The sequence below is a fragment of the Mustela erminea genome, chromosome X, assembly GCF_009829155.1.
Source record: "Mustela erminea isolate mMusErm1 chromosome X, mMusErm1.Pri, whole genome shotgun sequence".
Classification (NCBI taxonomy): Eukaryota; Metazoa; Chordata; class Mammalia; order Carnivora; family Mustelidae; genus Mustela; species Mustela erminea.
Window position 1 is genome coordinate 71010302 of NC_045635.1, and position 26077 is coordinate 71036378.

At 35.0% G+C, this 26077-nt stretch overlaps 1 protein-coding gene and 1 long non-coding RNA gene across 2 annotated transcripts in view; one reads left to right on the forward strand and one right to left on the reverse strand.

Annotated features, from left to right (window-relative positions):
* HDX (highly divergent homeobox) overlaps positions 1-26077 on the reverse strand; it is a 236935-nt gene that overhangs the window by 100995 nt on the left and 109863 nt on the right. The window lies entirely within an intron of this gene.
* On the forward strand, positions 15115-24367 carry LOC116583011. The gene is made up of 3 exons (XR_004282581.1): positions 15115-15203; positions 19049-19055; positions 24356-24367. It is a non-coding gene; the product is annotated as an uncharacterized LOC116583011 (long non-coding RNA).

Below are 26077 nucleotides of genomic sequence, written 5' to 3' on the forward strand. Positions count from 1 at the left end.
GAGTTGAAGGGCTGGATCTTTTATAAACTAGTTGTTATTTTAAGTCACAACTTTTTTTTTCTTTCTTTTTCTTTGTGACCAAGAACAGACAAATCTGCTCCAGGTCCCTCAGTATTTTTTCACCCCCTTGCAGTTTGTTGCTTTGAGGGAGGGAGTTCCCTTCATTTCTGTGTCTCTGTCTTTGTTGCTGTTCCCTTTTACCATTCTATCTTTTGTTGTGCAGAAGCAGTTCAGGCAGTCCTCGTTTATTTTTTGAGGAAGAACTGCTCTATAAGTAGGTGTTATTTAGTGTGTTCTGTGGAGGAAATGAGTTTCGGGTCTTCCTACTTTGCCATCTTGGGCCAGAACCTGACAAGATTCATCATTATCTTTTCATGGCTTGATGGTTCATTTTTCATTATCACTGAATAGTATTCCATTGTACTTAGTATACCAGAGTTTATCCATTTGCTTATTAAAAGACATCTTGGTTGTTTCCAGTTTTTTCTGATTATGAATAAAGCTCTTATAAATATTTGCATGTAGGATTCAAGTAAGCATACATTTTCAGATCAGTTTGGTAAATACCTAGGAGCATGATTGCTGGAACATATGGTAAGACTATGTTTAGCTTTTTGAAAAACTTTCAGAGTTTTTTCCAAAGTGATTGTATCATTTTATATTTTACATTTTACATTCACCACAAATAAATAAGAATTTCTTTTGCTTCTCATCAGCAATTGCTATTCTCTGTCTTTTGGATTTAGCCATTCTAATGGGAGTATAGCATTTTGAGGTAAAACATATACAGTCAAAAATGACGGAATTTTCACACTTAAAGAGGCACCTGGGTGGCTCAGTTGGTTGAACATCTGCCTTCACTCAGGTCCTGGGATCAAGTCCTGCATCGGGCTCTCCACTAGGCAGGGAGCCTGCTTCTCCCTCTCCCCCTACCTGCAGCTCTGCCTACTTGTGCTCTCTCTGTCAAATAAATAAAATCTTTGAGAAAATAAATAAAAATTAAAAAAGAGGAAGAAAAAGAATTTTCACACTAAGGATATGGCACTTTGCAAAATCACCTTTGTATGAAATTTTTAGGATTTGTTTGTTTGTTTCAGAATGTTAAAAACTGTGACTTTATATTTGAGCTTAAACATGCATTTATGCCAAAATTTACATGAGCTTAGAAAGTATTTTTTAAAAGTCTAGAGCTATTTGCTCCAATATGACTTGGGGAAAAGTCATAGTAATTAACTCATTTTACCAATCACCTTAGAATATAGTGTTAGCCAAAACAAAACAAAACAAAAACAATAATAGTGTTTGCTATTTGCATGCAGAAAATGCTAGAGTCTAGTCAAACTTTGCAGTTACTATGCAAATGTTACTATGAAACATCCAGAAATTCTAACCTAAATAAGCAGATTGAGACATACTAATACATAAAAATAAGTGTTAAGTAGAATGTCTTTTGTACTTTATCTATATAAAAAAAAAAGGAGGGATTGGAAGAAGGTCAAAAGGTACAAACTTCTAGATATAAGGTAAATAATTACTAGGCGTGTAATGTACAGCTGATAACTATAGTCAATACTGCTGTATAATAGATTCAAAAATTGTTGACAGAACAAATACTAAGAGTTCTTACCACAAGGAAAAAACTTTTTTTTTCTTTTTTTGTATCCATATGAGATGATGGATGCTAACTAAATTTATTGTAATGATCAATTTATAGTATATATAAGTCAAGTCATTATGCTGTATGCCTTGAACTTAAACATTATGGTATGCCAATTACATTTTAATAAAACTGGAGGAGGAAAAAGCAAAATTTCCTTTTGATAATATTGAGACTGCCAATTCCAAAACAAAATGGACAAACAAAAAAAAATCAAAATATACAGAAGAACATATTGTAAAATTATCATTTGGGAGCTATATCAGTATAAGAAGATAAAAATCCATACTTATACTGCATATTTAATAAATGACAAAGAGTAATTAATGCTCAAAATAGATGTACAATTCTAAGTATACTAGAATTACTATAATGTTTTAATACTGATCTTACTTTTTACTAATTTGAATATATTGAAATAGACAGGACACCAAATACCTTAATACAGAAATTTTTGTTGTCTAACAGCCCAACTATAAACCACAAAGCTTTGTAAGCAGCCTAAGTCACATTATGCTGGAATACAGAGTAAGATAGTCAATGTCTTTCAACATCTATATACAATGTCTGTAAACTAAGCTCTTCAAACTAAATTTAAACTTCTGTTTTCCTTTTAATATGGGAAAGGGAATCTTGTAATAAATATTTTCAAAAATCAAAATAACTAAAAAAAATAAATAAATTTAAACTTCATCACAATTAAAAAACAAACTAATTTACATGTAGGTAGGAAATTTAAAATGTACATCATGAAGACATAATATATTAAACTCTCACAGAAATTTTATATGACATTCACTCAACAGAAGATGGATGTATTTTTTTTTCAGGTATACAATACAAAATTGGAAAAAAAGTGCAGCATATTAATTTGGGACAGAGGAAAGAGAGAAAGGAAAAGAAATTGTGCTTCCTTAAAATATCTTTAAATAAACTACACTGGTAAACATATTTTTAAAACACTCATAATTCTTTCTTTTTTGTTAACCCTTTAAAAAGTAAACTTATCTTAATTTAGTTACAAATAACTATTCTATCTAGTTCCTGATAAAAAGTAGATTAATCTAGTTAATTTATTTTAATATTTTTGGCAGAGAGAGAGCACAAGCAGAGGGAGAAGCAGGAAGAGGGAGAAGAAGGCTCCTTGCTGAGCAAGGGAGCCCAATGCGGGGCTCAGTCCCAGGACCCTGGGACCATGTCCTGAACTGAAGGCAGATGTTGAATGACTGAGCCACCCAGGCACCCTTAATTTTTTAAATCAAAAAAGTATCTGAATTATAAAAATACTTTCATAAGCACACACCTTCATGTTGCTAAAAAAGATTTACTTCCTGTGATTCTTAGTTTATACAGTTCTTACTGTTTTCATAATACCAGAGCTGTGTCACATCTCTAGGGTTTTTTATAAGCAATGGTATCACTCAACAGATTTAGAAACAATCAGCACACTTTTTGAAAAACCATGAAATTGATTTTTGTCCAGTAACTGGCTGATCAATGAAGTCAAAATAGTCCACCTAAAGTCCTTATATAAAGAATACTGTACTTTAATACACCACCAATTCATTTCAACATGCTTACAGGTGAAGGCTAAGAACTTTATTATTAAGTATTATAGGTGATAGAAGAGAGTCTTTCTTGGGAGGCAGAATAAACAAACAGAAATTGAAAGCTTAATGGAACTAAAGGCTGAAATGTATCACAAAAATTGTAAGCATTATAGAATTTCAGATGGAAGGAGGGCAATGTAGGTCACTGGAGTGGACTATGAGTTGAGCCTGAGATATGAGTAAAATTCAAGTAGAGAGAGATAAGGGATAAAGTAAGAACAGTAAAAGTGAAAGCAAGGAAACCAGACAACACAATGTATATGCTCAAGTGAACAAAGGAGGCAAAAATATCCATTGAAAGATAAATTTAAAAAGGCAAGTTGAGACAAGGCAATAGTGGGCTCTAATGACACAGTAAGTTTTTATTAGATTCCACAGGCAATAAGGAGCCACAGCAGCTGCATCAAATAGGAGGAACAAGAAAGAAACTATAGAAATGCTAAAGAAGAATACAGATGCCAGACAGGGGCACTTATATTTCAAATATCACAGAGAAAAGAAATAGAACTATATATTCCAATTATCAAGGCAAAGTCTAACATATAAGTATTAAGTAATGCCCAAAAATTCATATATAAGTAATATGCTAAAAATTTTTTTTAAAAAACCCTAGACTTCATAACAGTTAACTCTAAAGGAATTCCACAGTAGTGCTGCTGAAATTACAAAGGCAAAGCCTTTTGAGTAATGAAATGACCAAGAACCAACATGGCACACTGGTAAATCTTTCCCTTCACTGAGGCTTATATAATACTGGAACCTGTTTCTCTTGCCACTCAGCACTAGCAATGTCCTTTACTCTGTTTGGTTTTTTTTACCCCTCCGTGGTACTTAAAAGCTTCTGATATATAATTTATTTCCTTATCTGTTTACTGTGTATATCCCCTAAATACAAAGTAAGATCCACAAAGGCATGGATCTTTGTTTGTGTGGTTCTTCATATATAACAAAGGCCTAGATTAATGTCTGAAACAACAGGAGCTTCAAATAAATACTTCTTGAATGAGTAACTGAATGAATGAATGGATGAATGAATGACTGAATGAATATAAGGATTTTATTAAAATGTATTACAGTCTATTGTATTCCCAGATTATGGAAGCAAGATATGAATATAGCAATTAAAAACTGAATGAAAAGGAGAAAACATGTGTCTGTTTGCCATCCATATATCTTCTTTGGAGAAATGTCTGTTCATGTTTTCTCCCCATTTTTAATTGGATTATTTAGTTTCTGGGTGTTGAATTTTATAAGTTTCTATATATTTTGGATACTAACACTTTATCAAATACATTCATATGCAAATACCTTTTCCCATTCCATAGATTGCCTATTAGTTTTGATGATTGCTTCCTTTACTCCTTCACTATGAAGGAGCTTTTTTATTTTGATGTAGAGACATTTCTAGAGAAAAGTTGTTACATCTAATGTCAAAGAAGTTACTGCTTGGTTCTCTTCTAGGATTTTTATGGTTTCAGATATCACACTTAGGTCTTTAATGCATTTTATGGTTTTTTGTGTGCATGGTGTAAGAATATGGTCAAGCTTCATTCTTTTGCACATGGCTATCCAGTTTTCCAGACTAGAGAAAAGTCTGGACTGGAAAAAGTCTTTTCCCCATTGGATATTCTTTCCTGCTTTCTTTTTTTAAAGATTTGATTTATTTAATTGACACAGAGAGAGAGAGCAGCAGAGGTAGAGGAAGAAGCAGACTCCCAGCTGAGCAGGGAGCCTGATGTGTACTTGATCCCAGGACCCTGAGATCGTGACCTGGGCCAAAGGCACACACTTGACTGAGCCACCCAGGCACCCTCTTTCCTACATTCTTGAAGATTGACAATTATCATTAGGGAAATGCAAATAAAAAATACAAGATATCACTTCTTACCTGTCAGAATGGTTAAAATAAAAAACACAAGAAACAACGATTGTTGGTGGGAGTGTGGAGAAAAAGGAATATTTGTGCCCTGCTGGTGGGAATGCAAAAGGGTGCAGTCACTGTGGAAAACAGCATGGAGGTTCCTCAGAACGTTAAAAATAGAACTAACCTACGATCCAGCAATCACAGTACCAGGTATATGTCCAAAGAAGACAGCACTAATTCAAAGGGACACATGCACCCCTATGCTTATAGCAGCATTATTAATAACAGCCAAGATATGGAAGCAGCCCAAGTGTTTATCAACTGATGAATGAATAAAGATGGTTGCAGGAGGTGGGTGGAGGAAAGGGTCGAATAGGTGATAGGGTTTAAGAAGTACACCTGCCCTGATGAGCACAGGATGATGTATGAAAGTGTTGAATCACTATATTGTACACCAGTAACCAATATAGTACTGTATGTAAACTAACTAGAATTAAAACAAAAACTTTTTAAAAAGGGAGAAAGTAGGAGGTATCATGTAAGTATTTATAAATTAAGCTACTTTTATCTTCCAAGTTTCTTGGATAGGTGCTTTGGTTTGAATGAGAAGTTAAAAGATAAGGTGTGTAAGGTAGAAAGAATAAAAAGAATCAACTATTAGTTCACAACCAAAAAAAAAAAGAGAGATTTTTCTGTTATGCAAAGTGCATAGCATCATTCATTTTCTCAATATGGAAATATAGAAAGGCAATTAAATAGACAGAGAATGAAGCATACACTTCTTCCACTAGGTTTCGTGTTGTAAAAAAAATGAATATTGCAGACATATTATATGAGAATTTTAATGTAATAATACTCAATGAATTGACATTTTACCTGTACTAATTTTATGTAAAAATGAACAGAAAAAAATAAGTTCAGTTGAAAACTTTGGTCTATAGCAAATACTCTAAAAATTAAAAAAAGAGCCACAAAGCAAGAAGAATTTTAAGATTTCAAATCAAACTCTGTCAATCATCTAGCTATCCTTTTTAGAAAAGCTTAATTTCAATCCAGAAATTTAGATGAAGTCATTTAGGTTTTAAAAATACAAATACAACTAGTTCAACTTAATTTTCCTAGAATTTCTACATACTCTACACAAGATAAATTTCAACCTCCTACAGACCAAACCAAACCAGTATCTTCTTTTTTTGACAGTTTTCACATTTTAAATGTGTATTTTTAAGGGTTTTTAAAAGGCACCTAAACAGATATAAGCAGAAAAGAAATGCCTTGCAAAAGTGACATTAACTGAATTAAAAATGTCTTTTAACTGTATTTTTACTTTGTAATGATTGAAGACTATTGCATGGTTAGTTGTTGTAAATGTACTATCACTTCCTTGGAGATTCAGTTTGATAACTATAGGATCTTGATTTGATATTTTTCTATTGCTTCCCTATTTCAGAACTATGGATTGCAAGCCTGACAGACTATATATTTTTACAAAGTATGAGTGAATGCTATTACTCTATTTTGAGAAACTGTTTTTTCTTCTATTGGTGCCAACCCATTATGAAATATTGACTATAATCCTTTTTCAATGAACTAGACTCAGGGGCATCTCGGGAGACGGTAGAGTAGGAAAACCCTAAGCTTGCCTTGTCCCAAAAATACAACTAGGTAACACTCACATCAGAATAAGTAATTCAGAAAATGATCCAAAGATTGACAGAAAAAAACAAAAAAACAAAAAACACAACCCTCCATAACTAATGGTAGAAAAGAGGCCACATCAAATCATGTAGGAAGGGTGAAGACAGTTTGGGAGGCAAATGGACTGTGGCTATCCACAGTGGGAAGGGAACTGGCAGTACAGAAGGAGGGCAAAAAACAGACATTCACATAGGGAGCCCCCACAAGAAAGATGAATTCCCATAGCATTTGGGTTTGAAAGTGAAAGAGCCAAATTTCATGAGTTCTTAGAACCAGTAGGACTTAAACTTGGAATTCTATAATTCGAGTAGGTTTGTCTCTGAAAGCAAGGAAGACATTAGAAAGCAGAGTCCCTGTCCTTAAAGAGAGAGCATGACAAACAGCCTATGCAGATACAGCAAAAAATTAGCAGTTCAAAAAACACCAAGAGCAGAGGCAGAGTGATTTATTCATCTCAGAGCATGCCCCAGGCCGGCAGAGATCATGAGGAGACCCTTCGGGAACAAAAGAGCTAGATATGTCATTTCCATCTCCCACCACCCATTGTGTGTGTGTTGCGAGTTGTGTGTGTGTGTGTGTGTGTGTGTGTATTACATCTTCTTTACCCATTGATTAGTCAATGAACATTTGAAGTGTTTCCGTAAGTTGGCTCTGGTTGATAACACTGCTATAAACATCGGTTGCATGTATCCTTTCAATAGTATTTTTGTGCCTTGGGGTAAATACCTAGTGGTGCAATTCCTGGATCATATGTAGTTCTATTTTTAATTTTGGGGGGAACCTCCATACTATTTTCCAGAGTGGCTGCACAAGTTTCCATTCCCAGATGGGTTCACCATTCTCCACATCCTCGCCAAAATCTGTTCTTTTCTGTGTTGTTAATTTTACCCATTCTGAGAGCTGTGAGGTGATATCTCACTGTAGTTTTGATTTGTAGTTCCCTGATGAAGAATGATATTGAGCACATTTTCAAGTTTCTATTAGCCATTTGTATGCCTTCTTTGGAAAAATGTCTATTCATGTGTTCTGTCCATTTTTTAACCAGATTTTTTTTAATGTTCAGTTTTATAAGTTCTTTACATATTTTAGATAATAACCCTTTATCAAATATGTCATTTGTAAATACCATCTCTCATTTAATTGGTTTCCTTTTAGTTTTATTGATGGTTTTCTTTGCTGTGTAGAAGTGTTTTATTTTTATGAAGTCTGAATAGTCTATTTTTTCTTTTCGTTCCCTTGTCTCAAGACTTATCTACAAAGAAGGTGCTACAGCCAATATCAAAGAAGTTACTGCCTCTTCTCTCTTCTAAGATTTTTATATGCTCAGGTTTCACACTTAAGTCTTTTAAGCATTTTGAGTATATTTTTTGTGTATGGCGTAAGGAAGGGGCTCAGTTTCTCTCTTTTGCAGGTAGTTGTCAGTTTTCCCAACACCATTTGTTGAAAGACAAATTCTGAAAAGACCACAAATATATGGATGTTAAATAACATGCTACTAAACTATAAAGGGTGGAACAAGAAATCAAAGAGCAAATAAAAATGTACATGGAAAGGAATGAAAATGAAGACACAAATTTCCAGAATATTTGGGTTGCAGCAAAAGTGGTTTTTAGAGGTAAGTTTATAGTAATACAGGCTTACATTGGGAAGCAAGAAAAATCTAAAAAAAACAACCAAACAAACAAAAAAACAACAAAACCTAAACTTACACCTAAAGGAGCTAGAACAACAACAAACACAACCCCAAACTAGTGCAAGGAAGGAAATAAATGATACAGAAGCTAAAGAAACAATAGATCAATGAAGGCAGGAGCTGATTCTTTGGGGGAAAAACCTGATCAACCTCTATGTAGAACCATCAAGAAAAAGAAAGAGAGATAGGGAGAGAAAATATTCAAACAAAACTACAAATGAGAAAGGAGAAATAATGACCAAAACCACAGAAATACAAATAATTTTAAAAGAATATTATAAAAATTTTGTGTCATCAAACTGGTCTAGAAGAAATGGATAAATATAAACAAACATATAACCCGCCAAAACTGAAGCAGGAAAAAATACAAAATTTAAACAAACCAATTACTAGTAAGTAAATTTAATCAGTCCTCAAAACATTCTCAAACAAAAGTCCAGGACTAGATGGTTTCACAGGGAATTCTACAAAAAATAATATAATGTCTGTTCTTCTCAAAATATTCCAAAAAACAGAAGAGAAAGGAAAATTTTCAAATTATTTCTACGAAGCCAGCATTACCATAATACCAAAACCAGAAAAGATAACACCAAAATGGAGTATTACAGGCCAATATGTGATGGACCTAGATGTAAAAATTGTATACAAAACACTAGCAAACAGAATTCTACAATAAATTTTATAAAATCACAAGAACATAGGATTTATTCCTGGGTTATAAGATTGATTTAATATTTGCCAGTCAATCAATGTGATACATCTCATCAATAAGAGTGAGGATGAAAACCATGTGATGATGTCAATAGATTCGGAAAAAACATTTGACAATGTACAGCACCCATTCGTGATAAAAGCCCTCAACAAAGTAGGTTTGGCCGTACATGACAAAACCAGAACTAATATCATCCTCAGTGGGGAGCAACTCAGAGTTTTCCCTATAGTCAGGAACACAATAGAGATGCCCACTCTTACCACTGTTATTTAACATAGTACTAGAAGTCCTAGCTTCAGCAATCAGACAACAAAAATAAATAAAAAGCATCCAATCAGCAAGGAAGAAGTCCTACTTTCACTATTTGCAGATGACATGATGCACTATATAGAAAACGAGAAGGACTCCACCAAGAAACTGGTACTAAATTTGCAGGATGCAAAATCAATGTATAAGAATTCAATTGCATTTCTATATACCAGTAATGGAGCAGGAGAAAGAGAAATCAAGGAATCAATCTTATTTGAAATTGCATGAAAAACCATAAGATACCTAGGAAAAAACCTAAATGAAGAGGTAAAAAATCTGTTCTCTGAAAACTATAAAACAGTGAAGGAAGAAATTGAAAATGACTAAAAATTGGAAAGACATTCCATGCTAATGGATTGGAAGAACAAATACTGTTTAAATGTCTATACCACCCAAAGCAAACTAAACATATAATGTATTCTCTATCAAAATAACAACAGCAGTTTTCACTGAACTAGGACAAACAATCTTAAAATTTGTATGGAACCACAAAAGACCCTGCATAGCCAAAGAAATCTTGAAAAATGAAAGCAAGCTGGAGGTATCACAATGCCAGTGGTATTACAGTTATATTACAAAGCTGTAATAATCAAAATAGTATGTACTGGAAGAAAAAATAGACACATAGATCAATGGAACAGAATAGAAAACTCAGAAATGAACCCACAACTCTATGATCAATTAATCTTCAAAAAAGCAGGAAAGAAAATCCAATGAGAAAAAGACAGCCTCTTCAGCAAATGGTGCTACATAAACTGATCAGCTACATACAAAAGAATGAAACTGGACCACTTTCTTATGCTATTAAAAAACAAATTGAACACCTGATGTGAGACCTGAAATCATTCAAATCCTTGAAGAGAATACAGGCAGTAATGCCTCTGTGTTGGCCATAGCATCCTTTTTCTAAATATATCTCTTAAGGTAAGGAAAATAAGGCAAAAATCAAGTACTTGAGACTACATCAAAATAGAAAATTTCTGCACAGTGAAGAAAACAATTAACAAAACTAAAAAACAACTTACTGAATGGGAGAAGATATTTGGAAATGTCTTATCTGATAAAACATCAGTATTCAAATATATAAAGCAGTGATACAACTCAACACTCAAAAAACCCCAACAACAAATAATCTAATTAACATGGATGGGACTGGAAGAGATTATGCTGAGTGAAATAACTCAAGCAGAGAGAGTCAATTATCATATGGTTTCGCTCATTTGTGAAGCATAAGGAGCAACATGGAGGACATGGGTAGATGGAGAGGAGAAGGGAGCTGGGGAAATTGGACGGGGAGACGAACCATGAGAGACTGTGGACTCAGGAACTGAGGATTTTGGTGGGGAGGAGGGTGGGAGGTTGGGTGAGCCTGGTGGTGGGTATTGTGGAGGGCACGTATTGCATGGAGCACTGGGTGTGGTGCATAAACAGTGAATTCTGGAACACTGAAAAGAAATTTTAAAAAAAGAAATAAAATTTTTTAAAAAAGAAATGAGCAAACATTTATCCCAATGGCCAACAAATATATGAAAAGATGCTCAACATCACTCATCATCACAGAAATGCAAATCAAAACTACAATGCAGGAGCGCCTGGGTGGCTCAGTGGGTTAAGCCGCTGCCTTCGGCTCAGGTCATGATCTCAGGGTGCTGGGATCGAGTCCCGAATCGGGCTCTCTGCTCAGCGGGGAGCCTGCTTCCCTCTGTCTCTCTCTGCCTGCCTCTCCATATACTTGTGATTTCTCTCTGTCAAATAAATAAATAAATAAAATCTTTAAAAAAAAACTACAATGCAAATCAAAACTACACTTGTTAGAATGGCTAAAATCCAAAACACAGGTAATGAGTGTTGGCAAGGATCTGTGTACTGCTGGTAAGAATGAAAACTGGTGCAGACACTGTGGAATACAGTATGGAACTTCTCAAAGTTAAAATTAAAATTACCCTACAATTCAGTAACAAATTCGTTGTAGAGAATTGTAAAAATATAGAAAAGTCTCTAAAAAATTTTAAAATTACTTAATACCCCACCACCCAATGAAAACCACAGGCAACATTCTGCAGTGCTTACTTTGTGTGTTTGTGTATAAGTTGAGTTCATATTGTATATATAATTTTGTTGTTCATTCTTTTCAATCAACATTATGTCATAAGCATTTTCCTATATCATCAACCATCAAAAATAATAAACTGGCTACATAGTATTCCAGAATAAGAAAAAAAGTTACCTTACAATTCAGTAATTTCCCTACTGGGTATTTATCCCTAAAATACAAAAACACTAATTCAAAGGGATATGTGCATCTCTATGTTTATTGCACCATTATTTATAGTACAGAAGATATGGAAGCAACCCACATGTCTATGGATAGATGAATAGATAAAGAAGAGGTGTTATATATATTATGTTATAAATATATTAAAGAGAATAGTATTTAGCCATAAAATGAATGACATCTTGCCATTTGCAACAACATGGATGAAACAAGAGAGTATATTGTTTAGTGAAATAAGTCAGTCAGAGAAAGACATATACCATATAATTTCACTCATATATGGAATATAAGGAACAAAATAAGGAATCAAAGGAATAAAAAAGAGAAGAAAAAGAAACAAATTCTTAAATATAGTCAACAAACTGATGTTTATCCAAGGTGTGTTAATTGGTGGGATGGGTGAAATAGGTGATGGGGATTAAGGAGTGCTCTTGTAGTGATGAGCACTAGGTGATTAATAGAATTATAGAATCACTATACTGTACACGTCTAATTAATATAACACTGTATGTTAACCATACTGGAATTAAAATAAAAACTTAAAAAAGAAAACTAAATAAATAAACTGGACTCTACTCCAAAACCATGATTAGTAAACCAAAAAAGAAAAAAATCAACAGAAATAATATAGGCCATTACTGCGTACGTTCAAATTTATTTCATTTACATTTCAAAATAACCATGGGTAGTACATAATATTTGGATTTGTGCAGATTTGGGAATTGATGTTCAAGAGTTACATGCTTAACCAACTGAGCCACCCAGAAGCCCCTAAGTGACTAACTTTTAAAGTTAAAAAGTTTAAAAGTTAGCCCCTAAGTGACTAACTTCTAAAAACTTCAGATTCTACCTGGTGAGCAATGTGTCCAGCATATGATAGATGGCTCATTATAATAAATGTAATTAATACAACTAATATTAACCAAGTGATACACTGTTACCAATAGATATGCAAAGTTCATAATTATAGAGTTTAAAATCTGGATGATAAAGGTCAAGTAAACCAATAAATATGCTACTTTGGACTAATGTTATGTGCTACAAAGAAAATTAAATAGGGTAACAGAACAGAGAGTGACTAGGGCTAGAAGAGAGTTTTTTATATAAGACAGTAAAAAATCTCTTCCAAATGTGGTGACATTCAACCTAGGACCTGAATAATGAGACACATACACAATCATACATATTTCTATACAAATATTCATATATATCTCCAAATGTGGATAGGTATTTTTAGAAAGTTACAGAGCTTTAATTTTATATTTTTAAGATATAAGACATTCCAAAGTTAATAAAAAATAGACTAAGCAAGAGGCAACCAATACTATGCTCTATTGTGCATGGAAGAGCATTGTAAAACTTTAGTCTTTAGGTTTATAATCTTAACTCAGAATGCTTTATTTTTACATATCAAATTAAACAACTGATTTACTAATTTATTCCATATGAAACCAAACAAGAATAAATGCTCACTTTTTTTTTAAGTTTTTACTTAAATTTGTTAGTTTACATACAGTGTAATATTAATTTCAGGTGTATGATTTAATGATTCAACATTTCCATACAACACTCGGTGCTCATCACAAGTGCAGTCCTTAATCTCCATCACAGATTTAACCCATCGCCCCAACTACTACCCTTCTGGCAACCATCAGTTTGTTCTCTATAGTAGAGTCTGATTCTTGGTTTGCCTCTCTTTCTTTTCCCTATCATCTTTTGTTTTAATATTTTTTTGTTTTTTACAATTTTTGTTTATTTATTTGAGAGAGAGTGTGCCAGTGAGAGGAGGGGCAGAGGTAGAAGCAGGCTCCCCGCTGAACAGGGAGCCTGAATATCTTTTTTCCATTGGATATTCTTTCCTGCTTTATTTATTTTTTTTAAGATTTTATTTACTTATATAACAGAGAGAACAGCAGAGGGAGAGGGAGAAGCAGACTCCCAACTGAGCAGGGAGGCTGATGTGAACTGGATCCCAGGACCCTGACATTATAATCTGAGCTGAAGGCAGACACTTAACCAACTGAGCCACCCAGGCACCCCAATCCTTTGTTTTAATTCTTATATTTCACATATGAGTGATATTATATTGCATTTATCTTTTTATGACTGACTTATTTCCCTGAGAGTAACACTTTTTAGCTCTATCAATGTCATTGCAAATGCCAAGATTTCATTCTTTTTTTTTTATGGCCGAGTAATATTCCTGTGTGTGTGTGTGTGTGTGTGTGTGTGTGTGCGCGCGTGCGCATGCACACGTGCTTATCTCACTTCTGCCTTATACACTCATCAGTGGATGGAAAACTGACTGTGCATAATTTGGCTTTTGGAGATAATGCTGCTACAAAAATCAGGGTGCATACATCCCTCTGAATTAGTATTTTTGTATCCTTTGGGTAAATACCTAGTAGTGCAATTGCTGGATCATAGAGTAGTTCTATTTTTAACTTTTTGAGAAACCTCCATACTGTATTCTAGAGTGGTTACACCAGATTGCATTCCCACCAATGGTGCAGGGCTGTTCCACTTTTTCCACATCCTAATCCAACACCTGTTTATTGTTCTGTTAATTTTAGCCATTTTGACAGGTGTGAGATTGTATATCATTGTAGTTTTTATTTGTATTTCCCTGCCATCTGGATATCTTCCTTGGAAAAATGTCTATTCATGTCTTCTGCAAATATTTTAATTGGACTATTCATTTTTGGGGGTGCTGAGCTTTAGAAATTCTTTTTTTTTTAAAGATTTTATTTATTTATTTGACAGAGAGAGAGATCACAAGTAGGCAGAGAGGCAGGCAGAGAGAGAGGGGGAAGCAGGCTCCCCGCTGAGCAGAGAGCCCGATGCGGGACTCAATCCCAGGACCCTGAGATCATGACCTGAGCTGAAGGCAGCGGCTTAACCCACTGAGCCACCCAGGCGCCCCAGAAATTCTTTATATATTTTGTATATTAACCCTTTATCAGATAAGTCATTTAAAAAAATCATCTACCATTCCGTAGGCTGCCTTTTAGTTTTGTTCATTGTGCCCTGCACTGTGCAGAAGCTTTTTATTTTGATGACATCCTAACAGTTAATTTTGCTTTTGTTTCCCCTGTCTCAGGAGACATATCTAGCAAGAAGTTGCTACAGCCAAATTCAAAGAGATTACTGCCTTTGTTCTCCTCTAGGATTTTAATGTTTTCAGATCTCATATTTCACTCTTTAATCAATTTTTAAAAATTTATTTTTAAACATGGTGTAAGATAGTGGGCCTGTCCCAACCCTTTGTATGTTGCTGTCCAGTTTTCCCACCATTTGTTGAAGAGACTGTCTTTTTCCCATTGGATATTCTTTCCTGCTTTGTTAAAGATTAATTGACTATACACTTGTGGGTTCATTTGTGGGTGTTCTATTCAGCCCCATCAATCTATGTATCTATTTTTGTGCGAGTACCATTCTATTTTGATCACTACAGCTTTGTAATATCACTTGAAGTCCAGAATTGTGATGCCTCCAGCTTTGCTTTTCTTTTTCATGGTTGCTTTCACTATTTGGTGTCTTTTGTGGTTCCACACTAATTTTAGGATTATTTGTTCTAGCTCTGTGAAAAATGCTGATGGTACTTTAATAGGAATTGCATTAAATGTGTAGATTGATTTGGGTAGTATAGACATTTTAATATTTTTTCTTCCAACCCATGAGCATGGAATGTGTTTCCATTTCTTTGTGTCCTCTTCAATTTCTTTCATCAGTGTTTTATAGTTTTCAGAGTACAGGTCTTTCACCTCTTTGGTTAGGTTTATTCCTAAGTATCTTATTGTTTTTTTTGTACAGTTGTAAATAGGGTTATTCATTTATTGCTCTTTCTGCTGCTTCATTACTGGTATGCAGAAATGGAATCAAATCACATATGTTGATTCTGTATCCTACTACTTTTCTGAAGTTGTTTAACAGTATAGCAGTTTTTTTTGTTGGGAGTCTTTCAGGTTTTCTATATAGAGTATCACATCATCTGCAAATAGTGAAAGTTTTAATTTTTCCTTGCTGATTTGGATTCCTTTTATTTCCTTTCATTGTTTGTTGTGGCTAAAAATTCCAGTACAGTGGGGGCACCTGGGTGGCTCAGTGGGTTAAAGCCTCTGCCTTCGGCTCAGGTCATGATCCCAGGGTCCTAGGATTGAGCCCTGCATTGGGCTCTCTGCTCAGTGGGGAGCCTGCTTCCCCCTCTTTTCTCTGCCTGCCTCTCTACCTACTTGTGACTGCTATCTGTCAAATAAATAAAATCTTTTTAAAAATTCCAGTACTGTGTTAAAAAACAGTAGTGAGTGGACATCCCTGTCTTGCTCCTGACCATAAAGGAAAAGCACTGTTTTTCCTCACTGAGGATGATATTAGCTGTGTGTTTGTCATATACAGCCTTTATTACATTGTGGTATCCTTTCTTTAAACCTACTTTCTTGAGGGTTTTTATCACGAAGTAATGTGTCAAATGCTTTTTCTGAATCTATTGAAATGATAATATGGTTCATATCCTTTCTTTTATTAAGGTGGTGAATCACTCATTGATTTGCAAATATTGACCCACCCTTGCAACCCAGGAATATATCCCAATTGATTGTGGTGAATGAATCAATATAATTGTGGGTTTGGCTTACTAGTATTTTATTGAGAATTTTTACATTCATTTTCATCACAGATATTGGCCTGTAGTTCTCTTTTTATTGGGAGTCTTTATCTGGTTTGGTATTGTGGTAATGCTGGGCTCCTAGAATGAATTCAGTTTTCCTTCCTTTTCTATTTTTTTAGAGTAGTTTAAGAAGAATAGGTATTAACTCCTTTTTAAATATTTGGTAGAAAAAATGTTTGGCAGAATTCACCTGTGAAGCCATCTGGCCCTGGACATTTTTTATGTTGGGAGATTTTTTTATTCCTGATCCAATTTTTTTGCTGGTTATAATCAGTTTAAATGTTCTATTTCTTCCTATTTCACTTTTGGTTGTTAATGTTTCTAGGAATTTATCTATTACATCCTGGATGTAAATTTGTTGGCATATAGATTTTCATAATATTCTCATAATTGTGTGTTTTTCCATGTTGTTGGTTGTTATTTCTCATTTATAATGTGTTATTTAATGAATTTGGGTCCTTTCTCCTTTTTTGATAAATCTGGCTAGAGGTTTTACAATTTTATTAAATTTTTCAAAGAATCAGCTCCTAGTTTCATTGATCTATTCTTTCTTTCTTTCTTTCTTTCCCTTTTTTTTTTTTAGTTTTTGTATTGTTTATTTCTGCTCTAATCTTTATTATTTCCTTCCATTTGCTGGCTTTAGACTTCATTTGTTGTTTTTTTCTAGCTCCTATAGGTGTAAAGTTACGCTCATCACAAGATTTTTTCTTGAGGTGGGCCTGTATTGCTATGTACTTCCTTCTTATGACAGTTTTGCTACATCTTAATGGTTTTGGACCATTCTATCTTCATTTTCACTTGTTTCCATGTATTTTTGTTTGTTTGTTTTAATTTCATAGTTAACCCATTCACTGTTTAGTGGCATGTTGTTTACCTTCTGTATATTCATTGTCTTTCTAGATTTTTTTCCTTATGACTGACTTCGAGTTACATAGCGTTGTTTTCAGAAAATATGCATGATATGATCTGAAATTTTTGTATTTATTGAGGCCTGATTTATGACCTAATATGGGATCAATTCTGGAGACTGCCTCATGTGCACTAGAAGACAATTTGTATTATGCTGCTTTAGGATGGGATGTACTGAATATATCTGTTAAGTTCATCTGGCCCAGTATGTCATTCAAAGCCATTGTTTCCTTGTTGATTTTCTGTGTAGAAAATTTGTTCATCGATATAAATGAAATATTTAAAGTCCCCTACTATTATTATATTATAATCAATGTGCTCCTTTATTTTTGTTATGGATACTTATATATATTTAGTGCTCCTATGTTGGGTGCATAAATATTTATAATTGTTAGTTCTTCCTGTTGGGTTGTTCTCTTTATTATGATATAGTGTCCTTCTTCATCTCTTATTGCCATCTTTGCTTAATGTCAAGTTTGTCCAACATAAGTATTACTGTTCTGTTTTTTTTTTAATGTCCATTTGCATAATAAATATTTCTCTATCCCCTCACTTTCAATCTGCAGGTATAGTTAGATCTAAAATTAGTTTCTTGTAGGCAGCATATAGATAGATCTTATTTTTTATGCTTTCTGATATCCTGAAACAGTCAAAATTTTCAAAGATAGTTAAATGTTCATTTCTCAACAATATTTCTATCTTTAATTTTTATAATTATTATCTTATTTTGGTAAGAATACAACACAAGCTCTAACTGTAGCTTTGTAACATATTTTGAACATGGAAGTGTGATGCCTTCAGATGTGTCCTTTTTGAGAATTTTTGGTTATTCTTAGTCATTTGTGGTTCCAAAGGAATTCTGGAATTTTTTTCTGATATATATAAAAAAATGCCATTGACTCTTTGGTAGGGATTACACTGAATGTGTATATTGCTGTGAGTAACATGGGCATTTTAACATTAGTTCTTCCAAGCCATAAAAATGGGATTTTTTTTCAGTTGTTTTTGTCTTACATAATTTCTTTCATTAATGTTTTGTAGTTTTCAGTTTATGTCTTTAGTTCAGTTTATTCCCAAATATCATCAAAAGAATAAATCTTTTTTGATGCTACTACAAATGGGTTTATTTTCATAATTTCTTTTCAAATAGTTCATCATTAGTATATAGAAACACAGCAAATTTTTGTATCCTGAAACTTCACTGATTTTAATTATTATAGAATTGTGTGTGTGTGTGTGTGTGTGTGTGTGTGTGTGTGTGTAGTATTTAAGGTTTTCTGTATATAAGAACATTTATCTGAAAACAGATTATTTGGATATTTTCTTTTTCTTGCCTAATTGCTCTGGCTGGTACTTCCAGTACTACATTGAATAGAAATGGTCAAAGTGAGCATCCTTGCCTTGTTCCTCCTCATCTTAGTGGAAAACTTTCAGTTTTTTACCACTGAGTATAAAGTTAGTTGTTGGCTTTTCATATATGGCCTTTACCATGTTCAGGTACTATACTTCTATTGCCAGTTTGCTGAGGGTATTTCTCATTCAGTGGTCCTGAATCCTGCCAAATGCTTTCTCTGCATCTATTAAGATAATCAAGTGATTTTTTTCATTTATTTTTTTATTTCAGCCAGTCTGGTTAACATACAGTGTTATGTTAGTTTCAGTGTACAATATAGTGATTCAACAATTCTATACATTCCTCAATGCTCATTACAAGTGTACTCTTAATCCCCATTCACTTATTCTACCTGTTCCCCAACCCATCTCCCCTCTTGTTGCCATTAGATTGTTCTCTATAATTAAGAGTCTATTATTCTGGTTTGTCTCTTTTTTCTTTGTTCATTTGGTTTCTTAAATTCTACATATGATTGAACTTATATGGTATTTTTATCCTTTATTGTTTTAATGTGCTCTATTACACTAATTGATTTTCATAGGGCAAAGAAGAGAGAGGTAAACCAAGAAAATGGCTCTTAACTATAGAGAACAACTGATGATTACCAGAAAGGAGGTCAGTGGGGGAGTGTCTTAAATAGTTGATGGGGATTAAGGAGTACACTTGGAATGATCACTAGGGGATGCAAGTATTTACTTACTGAACTGTACACTCTGAACTAATATTGCACTGTATGCTAATTATAATTTAAATAAAAATGTAAAAGAAATAAAAATAAAATGAAAAATAAAGAATATTTATAACTCCCCCATTAAAAAAACAACCTTGCATCCTAGGACAAATCCAACTTGGTCACAACTTAGGAATCTTTTAATATGTTGTTTAATTCAGTTTGCTACTACTTGCTTGAAAGTTTTTGCATCTATATTCGTCATGGATGAATATAGAAAACTCCCTGATGGCTAGTGATGATGAACATTTTTTCATGTGTCTGTTAGCCATTTGTATGTCTTTGGAGAAGTGTCTGTTCACGTCCAGGTCTTCCTATTCTTCCATCTTGCTGATATCACTCCCATTATTCTTTTTTAAAGATTAAAACAAGAGTTTCAAAGGCTTACAGGCAAGACCCCATCAAATAGGAGACTTTCAGACAGATATCCCTGATGAATATGGATGCCAAGATTCTCAACAAGATCCTAGATAATAGGATCCAACAGTACATTAAAAATGTACTTACAACCATGACCAAGTGGGGTTTATCTCTGGGTTGCAAGGGTGGTTCAACATTCGCAAATCAATCAATGTGATAGAACAAATCAATAAGAGAAAAGAAACACATGGTCCTCTCAATTGTTGCAGAAAAAGTATTTGACAAGATACAGCATCTGTTCCTGATTAAAACTCATCAAAGTATAGGGATAGAGGGAATATTCCTCAACTTCAAAAGTCTATCTATGAAAAACCCACAGAAAATATCATTCTCAATGGGGAAAAGCTGACAGCATTCCCTTTGAGATCAGGAACACGACAAGGGGGCCTACTCTCACAACTGTTATTCAACAAATTACTAGAAGTCCTAGCAATAGCAATCAGACAACAAAAAAAGAAATAAAAGGTATTCAAATTGGCAAAGAAGAAGTCAAACTCTCTCTTCACAGATGATATGGCACTTTATATGGAAACCCAAAAGACTCCATCCCCAAATTGCTAGAACTCATATAGCAATTCAGTAATGTGGCAAGATACAAAAATCAATTCAAAGAAATCAACTGCTTTCTTATGCACTAACAATGAAAATATAGAAAGGGAAATTAGAGAATCGATTCCATTTATTTTAGCACCAAGAACCAAAAGATACCTGGGAATAAACCTAACCAAAGAGCTGAAGGATCTGTACTTGAGGAACTACAGAACACTCATGAAAGTAATTGAAGAAGACAAAGAAAGATGGAAGAACATTCCATGCTCATGGATCGGAAGAATAAACATTGTTAGAATGTCTATACTGCCCAGAGAATTCTATATGTTCAAAGCCATCCCGATCAAAATTCCACCAGCATTTTTCAAAGTGTTGGAAAAAACAATCCTAAACTTTGTATGGAACTAGAAAAGACCCCAAATTGCTAAGGAAATGTTGAAAAAGAAAAACAAAGCTGGGGGCATCAGGTTGCCTGATTTTAAGCTTTATTACAAAGCTATGATCACCAGGACAGCATGGTATTGGCACAAAAACAGACACATAGACCAGTGGAACAGAGTAGAGAGCCCAGATATGGACCCTCAACTCTATGGTCAAATGATCTTCAGCAAAGCAGGAAAAAATACCAGGGGGAAAAACACAGTCTCTTCAATAAATGGTGCTGTGGAAAATGGACTGCTACGCATAGAAGAATGAAACTTGACCATTCTGTTACACCATATACAAAGATAAACTCGAAATGGATAAAAGACCTCAACATGAGGCACGAATGTATCAAAATCCTAGAGGAGCACACAGGCGGTAACAGCAACTCCTGGCCACAGCAACTCCTTTTAAGATATGTCTCCAAAGGCAAAGGAAACAAAAGCAAAAATGAACTTTTGGGACTTCAAGATAAAAAGTTTCTGCACAGCAAAGGAGACAGTCAACAAAAAAAAGAGGCAACCCATGGAATGGGAGAAGATATTTGCGAATGATACTACAGAAAAAGGCCTGATATCTAGGATCTATAAAGAACTTCCCAATTTCAACACCCAAAAAACCAGATAATTACATCAAAAAATGGGCAGAAGACATGAACAGACCTTTCTCCAAAGAAGACATACAAATGTCTAACAGACACATGAAAAAATGTTCATCATCACTAGACATTAGGGAGATTCAAATCAAACCACATTGAGATACCACTTTACACCAGTTAGAATGGCCAAAATTAACAAGACAAGAAACAAAAAGTGTTGGAGAGGATGTGGAGAAAGGGGAACCCTCTTACACTGTTGTGGGAATGCAAGTTGGTGCAGTCACTTTGGAGAACAGTGTGGACATTCTTTAAGAAATTAAAAATAGAGCTTCCCTATGACCCTGAAATTGCACTCCTGGGTATTTATCCCAAAGATACAGATGTAGTGAAAAGAAGGGCTATCTGTACCCCAATGTTTATAGCAGCAATGGCCACGGTCACCAAACTGTGGAAAGAACCAAGATGCCTTTCACTGGATGAATGGATAAGGAAGATGTGGTCCATATATACTATGGAGTATTATGCCTCCATCAGAAAGGATGAATACCCAACTTTTATATCAACATGGATGGGACTGGAAGAGATTATGCTGAGTGAAATAAGTCAAGCAGAGAAAGGCAATTATCATATAGTTTCACCTACTTGCGGATCATAAGGAATAACATGGGGGACATTAGGAGAAGGAAAGAAAAAGTGAATTAGGGGAAATCAGAGAGGGAGTTGAACCATGAGAGACTGTGGACTCTGAGAAACAAACTGAGGGTTTTGGAAGGGAGGGGTGGGGGAATGGGTAAGCCTAGTGGTGGGTATTATGGAGGGCACATATTGCATGGAGCACTGGGTGTAGTGTATAAACTATTAGTCTTGGAACACTGAAAAAATAAAATAAAAATGACCTTTCAAGATGGTGTATGCTGACAGTGATTATTACACGAACAAAATTTTAAAGACAATGTGCATAATGATATCTAGGTGTACACTGATGAGAAAGAAAATAAAAGCAGCCACTGTCATCCAAAATTCATCTGATGTTCAGAGTTAGACCTCAATATTAATACAAGCTGGACTGACACTCATATGCAGGCCATTTCACTGTCTTGTTGGACATCATCTCACAGACTATTACCTAAAACAAGTTTACTCTGACACCATGATAAAGTGAAATGAAACAAGGCTACTTCATAATTTTGCCTAAACATACACAAAGCTATGGCTGCTATGTCACACAAAAAATACAATGATAGAATTGCTCCCACTTTCTCACAGTACCCAATCTAGAGCAAACCCTCACTTCCTTAAACCTTCCCCCAAAATAACCCAAAGCCAAAATCCTCTAATAAGTTATTTCTAACATTCTCTCACTGAGATATGCCATCGTTTTTCATGGTATGTGTACCATAAAATAATAATAAATAATAAACACAACTTACTTAACTACTGGTATGTTCTTGCTTGGTTTTGACTGAGGGGCATTGACCCTTGTAAGATTTTAGAAGTGGGTGGAAGAATTTTCAGAGACTGACATAATATTTCACTTTGTGAGTAAAGTTTACTTCCAGAAGAAGCTAGAAAGTGACGAACGTGGTCATTTGTCACAATGACATTTTTTATATATTATTATGTGATTGTTTCAGTAATACCTCTCCTTCATATTAAATCTAGATTGTTAGTTCCCTGACAGAAGGGAAAATCTCTGGTTGTTCTCACTACTGCCTCTGTAAGATCAAGCACAATACCTTGTATATTATGGACCAGTGTAAAACAATAGCAATACAATATAAGCCACACATATAGGCTCATATTTTCTAGTAACAACATTAAAAAATCATTTTCAATAATATACTTTAACTCAACTTATCCAATATGTTATCATTTGAATGTAGTTTATATAAAAATTACTAATATATTCTACATATTATTTTTCAGCATTGAAAAATCTTTAAATTCGATGTTTTACACTTACAGCACATGTCACTTTGAATGCTAAATATCCACCGCCAAACTTGATTTATTTGTAAATTTTATAAGGTTAACAGTTGAAAAAGTAGATTCAAATACCTAGGTTCCTTAATAACAGAATTTATTTTTTTTTAAGATTTATTGAAGTACAATTACATAAAATTAATTTCACTTATTTAAACTGTACTATTAGATGTTTTGATAAGTGTATACACTTAAGAAACACACCTATCATTGCCAAAAGTTTCCTAATGCCGACTTTCAATTTCCCCTATCTTTCCATCCATAGCTAACCATAAACCACTGATCTACTTCCTCTTACTAGTTTTCATTTTCATTAGTTTTACATAGATGGAAGCATATAGTATATGTTCTTTTTTAAATCTTTTTTTTTTGAGAGAAGAGTCAAGATGGTGGAGAAGTAACAGGTTGAGACTACTAAAGCTAGCAGGAGATCATCTAGATAGCTTATCTAAAGATTGCAAACACCTGCAAATCCATCGACAGATGGAAGAGAAGAACAGCAATTCTAGAAACAGAAAAACAACCACTTTCTGAAAGGTAGGACTGGCGGAGAAGTGAATCCAAAGCGACGGGACGACAGACCCCGGGGGGAGGGGCTGGCTCCCGGCAAGCGGCGGAGCAATGAAGCACAAAATCAGGACTTTTAAAAGTCTGTTCCTGGGGCGCCTGGGTGGCTCAGTGGTTTGGGCTGCTGCCTTCAGCTCGGGTCATGATCTCAGGGTCCTGGGATCGAGCCCCGCATTGGGCTCTCTGCTCCGCAGGAAGCCTACTTCCCACTCTCTCTCTCTCTCCCTGCCTGCCTCTCTGCGTACTTGTGATCTCTGTCTGTCAAATAAATAAATAAAATCTTTAAAAAAAAAAAAAAGTCTGTTCCACTGTGGGACATCGCTCCAGAGGCTAAACCAGGGCGAAGCCCACACAGGGTCAGCGTGGCCTCAGGTCCCGCAGGGTCACAGAAAGATCAGGGGTGTCGGAGTGTGGCAGAGCTTACAGGTATTGGAACGGGAAAGCCGGCTACAGAGACAGAGCCGACAGTAAGCTCACAGCTCAGTGTTACCTTGAACCAGTCGCAGGCTCGGTGAGCTTGGATGCGGCCGGAGGTCAGGCAGATGGGAGTTACTGGGCGCTGTTCTCTGAGGGCGCACTGAGGAGTGGGACCCCGGGCTCTCGGCTCCCCAGGCCGGTGACCAGGAGGCCGCCATTTTTATTCCCGTCCTCGGGAACTCTACGGAAAGCGCTCAGGGAACAAAAGCTCCTGAAAGCAAAGCCAAGCTGATTACTCAGCCCGGCCCCTGGTAAGGACGGTGCAATTCCGCCTGGGGCAAAGACACTTGAGAATCACTACACCAGGCCCCTCCCCCAGAAGATCAACAAGAAATCCAGCCAAGACCAGGTTCACCTACCAAGGAGTGCAGTTTCAATACCAAGGAGAGCAGCAGAATTCCAGAGGAGGAGAAAGCAAAGCATGGCTTTCGCCCAGTGATTTTTTAGTCTTGCAGTTATTTTAATTGTTTTCTTTTTCCTTTTTTTTTCTCTTCTTCTGCTAAAATTTTTTTTTAACTTTTTTAACGTTTTTAAACTAGTTTAATATATTTTTTTTCTTTTTTATACTTTTCTTTATTCGTTTTCTTTTCTTAATTCTTTCTTTTTCTTTTTCTTTCTTTCTTTCTTTCTTTCTTTTTGAACCTCTTTTTATCCCCTTTCTCCCTCCTCACGATTTGGGACCTCTTCTGATTTGGTTAAAGCATATTTTCCTGGGGTAGTTGCCACCCTTTTAGTATTTTACTTGCTCCTTCATATACTCTTATCTGGACAAAATGACAAGGCGGAAAAATTCACCACAAAAAAAAAGAACAAGAGGCAGTACAAAGGCTAGGGTCCTAATCAATACAGACATTGGTAATATGTCAGATCTAGAGTTCAGAATGACAATTCTCAAGGTTCTAGCCGGGCTCAAAAAAGGCATGGAAGATATTAGAGAAACGCTCTCGGGAGATATAAAAGCCCTTTCTGGAGAAATAAAAGAACTAAAATGTAACCAAGTTGAAATCAAAAAAGCTATTAATGAGGTGCAATCAAAAATGGAGGCTCTCACTGCTAGGATAAATGAGGCAGAAGAAAGAATTAGTGATATAGAAGACCAAATGACAGAGAATAAAGAAGCTGAGCAAAAGAGGGACAAACAGCTACTGGACCATGAGGGGAGAATTCGAGAGATAAGTGACACCATAAGACGAAACAACATTAGAATAATTGGGATTCCAGAAGAAGAAGAAAGAGAGAGGGGAGAAGGTATACTGGAGAGAATTATTGGGGAGAATTTCCCCAATATGGCAAAGGGAACACGCAAAAAATTCAGGAGGTTCAGAGAACGCCCCTCAAAATCAATAAGAATACACCCACACCCCATCACCTAATAGTAAAATTTACAAGTCTTAGTAACAAAGAGAAAATCCTGAAAGCAGCCTGGAAAAAGAAGTCTGTAACATACAATGGTAAAAATATTAGATTGGCAGCTGACTTATCCACAGAAACCTGGCAGGCCAGAAAGAGCTGGCATGATATTTTCAGAGCACTAAATGAGAAAA